General features: G+C 40.4%; 1 long non-coding RNA gene across 3 annotated transcripts; it reads right to left on the bottom strand.

The window, feature by feature from the left end:
- Positions 1 to 380: 380 nt before the first annotated feature.
- LOC119278422 lies at positions 381 to 1,986 on the bottom strand. Of its 3 annotated transcripts, none has more exons than XR_005137780.1 (4): positions 1,697 to 1,986; positions 1,451 to 1,592; positions 1,042 to 1,346; positions 381 to 884 (listed from the first exon to the last, which is right to left on the bottom strand). It is a non-coding gene; the product is annotated as an uncharacterized LOC119278422 (long non-coding RNA). The 3 variants fall into 3 exon arrangements; XR_005137779.1 differs by having other exon boundaries at positions 381 to 896; positions 1,737 to 1,986; XR_005137778.1 differs by having other exon boundaries at positions 1,737 to 1,986.
- Positions 1,987 to 4,498: the final 2,512 nt, after the last annotated feature.

Here is a 4,498-nt window from a genome sequence, read left to right as displayed (position 1 = left end):
GAACTGAATAATACTTTTAACAAAAAGAAAATGTTGTGTGTTTCATTTTTTGAACTCAACATTGTTTTGCGAGGATGTTCTGGACTTATCTTATTTTACCACTTGAACTTAACTTTTTTGAATTTTCGTTTTTATTTAACATTTTTTCAAAGCCAATGTAGTACCTCATGTTCAACTTTTTTTGTACTTATATGCCAGTAATAATAGAACATTTCTAACACATTTGTTTGTCAATTTGTGGACATCAACCAAAATAAGCAGGAGAGAGCACTATCGAACTGATAAAACTATGTATGTGTTCTTCTTTTTTAAGAACTCATTATGTAATACATACTGAATGGCCACACATATATGATATAATGAACTATAGGGCCTAAAAAGTGTAATGACAGTACATCTATAAAGGTCCACAAGATCACATGAAGCCTCTGATATGAAATATACAAAATACTGACAAAAATTCACACTTTTGCACAAAGGGCATACTTCTGAACATGCTCAACGACACCCACTGAACTTGCGCAATTGACAGGTGGGAGCAAGCAGCAACTTTGAAGTATGCAAAGGCATCTTGTTTTTCAAAAAAAGCAGGAGCGCATCTCCATATCAATAAATAGTTGTTGATCCATCAGTGAGCATGCATCACAAAGAAAATGTTGAAAGAAAAATCGGGTGGACCAGGTGGACTAGCTACACCTCCTCCTCTGGACTGATTGCTACGGCGAGGTGGAGCTGATGGAGGCAGAGATCACGAGCGGCGCCGGGATTTGGCCACTGCAGGGAATCCCAGCGACTACCAAGCCATCCTTGCTGTACTAACTATGGTGATGTATTTTGTACTGCCCAAAACACCTGCAAGATGAACTGAAAGGGAGCTCCATCACCTGCAAGATGAACTGAAAATGCCGACTAAGGGGACTTGAAGAATCACCAAATGTTGAACTGAATATACACAAGTGAAGGAGCATGAACGTCCACGGTAAATCTATGTTACACAAAAATAACTAAGCATATATGTCTATAAGTTGAAGGGTAACAGACCTCAAGATAGCAACAGACTTCCAATATTCATCTATTTTTGAGCTGTTGCCTTTTATTTTATTTTTCGACGCATCCTGCAAAAAGAAATGGACCAAAATTTCAAAGATGAACTGAAAAAGACTAACATAATTCAGTCGAGATGGATGTGGAAAATGATGAGCATCCCTTATGGCTATCAAACAGACAGCTTGAACTGCTCGCCGGCTGCCACTTATGGCTATCAATCATGCAAAATCCTGACCAAAAGAACACATTTTCTGATGAAACAAAACTCTTAACTTGCTACATGACCATCTTTGAACCTCCTACAAGAACAGAATATATATGATACATCATTTTTTTTCTCTTGTTCAATCATGCACCCAAAAAATTAGAACACAACAAAATATCAGTTGTTTGGCTCCCAAACCTCTTGCATATATTTTCTTGAACTGATGTTCTTTTTGTAATTGAACTGTTGTTGAATGAATGGTCGCTGATGCGCCGATGAGTCTATTGTGCTCCGGAAATTTGTCTGCATCCCTGAGTAAATAGATTTTCTTTTTTGCTTCCTGCAATTTATTTTTGCATGGGTCAGAGTAACTCCAATGCAGCAGCCACATATTTTTGAATCTTTTCTTGTTCTCTGTATTTTTATATGGTTTCTTATATGAACCTTTTGAATATCTGAATTCCTCATGATGATATCGTCGAACCTTTTTAGATGATGATGTTGAACTTGTGTTGAGTACATCAGGGATAACTTCCAGTCTTGAGAGAGACCAGTGCACAAAAATAGGGAGGTGCATTGGAGTGAGACGGCCAACCACCACATGGCAGCATCTAGGGGCGGAGCAATGGACGGCTTGCAGCCAGCTCTTCAAGGGACCAGTGGTGGAGCACCGAGGTGGACTGTTGAGCTGGGTGACGAACGGGAATAGAGTCGAGGAGCGTCGTTGACCGTCGTTGACCGTCGTTGACCCTGGAAAGCAAGAAATGTGAATCAAGACGGTTAACTAGTTGAAGTAAGATAGTCAACTAACTGATTGCAATAAAGAGTCTAAATCACTTTTCTTCTGGTGGAAGTGGAGGAATGATTCAAAAAATACATAAATTCCTTTTTATTAACAAAAAAATAACTACAACGACCAGGAATACATAATGCACTGTACATGCAGAGAGTAAACATACAACTCCCATTCTAAAAAAATAAAACTTAATAGCTCTCAGAGTATGAACTATTGTACACTTTTTTGTCGAACTGATGCAAAAAAACCCCATGTAGAAAATTGTCATACAATACAACCGATGAACCAAACTGATTCAATAACACAAATCGAACTTCTATATGTGCTTATTTATGAACTGATAATATAAATAGACAGTGAACTAGTAGACCTAGTGTGTTTTTCTTTTTGTACAGAGTGTATGTTTTACGAGCTACACATGCAAGACATACATGATAACTTGTTCATAAAAGCATTTGAATCGTGTTCAAGCACCCACATGAACACAATAAAAATCATCAGCATTTGAACTTCAAAATGGACAATAGCAACATTTTTAAGCAACAAAAATTTGACAACAATCAACATTATAAAAACAACAAGCACAGTAGTGCAGCAACATACACATTCATCTCCTAAATCACTTGCTGTAATGCTTTCTACGGGTTAGTCGCATCCGTTTCAAGCGGTACCAGCCTGCATCCCATAGCCCAAGTTACACATACAGTCTGGTGCAGGGCCATCGTTTCAGGGTGCATGGTATCACTGACCTCACTGACCTCCTCAAGATGATGACCTTGTCCCACTACGACAGCTAACCGGTTATTAGAATATCAGCAGAATGTTACATTTGCTGAGAGGTTTATGCTTCAAGGTCAATAAGCATTTTCTTAATTAATAGAATGAGAAAAGAAACTATAAATGAGCTTCATACTATGAACGAATGAGCATAAAAATATTCTCTATGCTACAGACTAAAAGAGATTCCAGTACTAGAATGACTCAAGAAGAATTTAAGATTTGTAGCAGCACACGCACCAAACTTACTGATTTTTTCTTGAACTTATTTTAGGCGATTGCATCAGTACTAGAATGTCTAGACAAATAGTTCAGATTTGTAGCAGCACACACGAGAAACTTACAGAATTTTGTAAAATAAAAAAAACTTACAGAATTTTGAAAACTGAACTGACAATTTTTCTGCACATGCACCCAACAATTTTCACTTCTACAACGGTATGCATAAGTACCAAAAAACAGTATGATCATAAACCATTTTTTACGGCGGTGTCGGCTCACTCCGTGCAACATCTCTGAACTCGGTGTATGCGAGCGGTAGAACTTCCTGGCCTTCCAAACTTGTACTGAAGATATGTACCAAACAACAGTATGCATAAGTATCCCGAAGACATACAAGAGCTACACACAGCCGTGAGTTACCAAAAAACACAACAGTTTGTGCATTTTTATAAAGCTTTTATATGCATAACACAATGACATTTTTTTGGCACTACTTCTGCATTTTTAGACATGCCATGCTAGAAATAACATGGTAATGGAAGTGAGTGAAATCAGATAAGATTGGTGAACTATGAAATGCACACACACCTTCAAGGCAAAAATGCCAGCCATCTACAGTAGCTCAATAAGCTAATTCTTCCTAAAACAGTTCCTTGAAATTCCTAAAACTTCAGAACAACAATAGCTATTTTTTTCCTTGTCGAGAAAACAAGCAGCGACACTAGCAATTAGCAGCACTCTCGATTCGAAATGCAACCTATTTAGCAAGATTCTTAGTTACAGTTGAAGTCAGAAGAGAGCATTCACCTAAATTTAGCCAACCCAAAGTGTTGTGTCATATAAAAAATGTGGAGTTGTTATATGTGTAAAATTTGTTGTCACTGGAAACTAAGAAGCAATGTACTGAACATAATCTAAGTGGAACTAAATAACTTGTACTGGTGAATAAACAAAGGGGCTAACCTTAATGCAAACTAGTCTCTACTTTCTACAACCTTTTGTTGGACTGACGAACTGGAGGTCCTCAACCCCGAGGCTCCTTCTACAGGTTCCATTGTTTGCCGCTCAATCGCAATCCATGGTGTTAGAGCGGGGCACGTCCACGACGACGGCATTGAACGGCCTGGGGTGGAGGCGATGGACTTCTTGCACGCGGCGGCGGCGTAGCTACATCGGGAAGGAGGCCGAGTGGTGGCGGGAGGAGCATCACCGGTTGCCGGAGGGCGGCGCCCGAGATATGACAGCAGGATGAACGAGGAAGTCGGGAGTGCACGATGGAGGTAGGTGGCGGGCGTTGGGGAAGGAGGAGTCCGGTGCGCGGGGAAGGGAAGTGGCCGGAGCGCGGTGGAGAGAGGCGGTTGGCACGGGGAAGGAGGGTGGCGGCGTGCGGTGGAGGGAGGTGGACGGCGCGGGGGAAGGAGGAGGGTGACGCGCAGTGCGGAGAGGCGCTC

Source organism: Triticum dicoccoides, chromosome 3B, assembly GCF_002162155.2.
Source record: "Triticum dicoccoides isolate Atlit2015 ecotype Zavitan chromosome 3B, WEW_v2.0, whole genome shotgun sequence".
Lineage (NCBI taxonomy): Eukaryota > Viridiplantae > Streptophyta > Magnoliopsida > Poales > Poaceae > Triticum > Triticum dicoccoides.
This window is presented reverse-complemented; position numbering and strand designations above follow the sequence as displayed.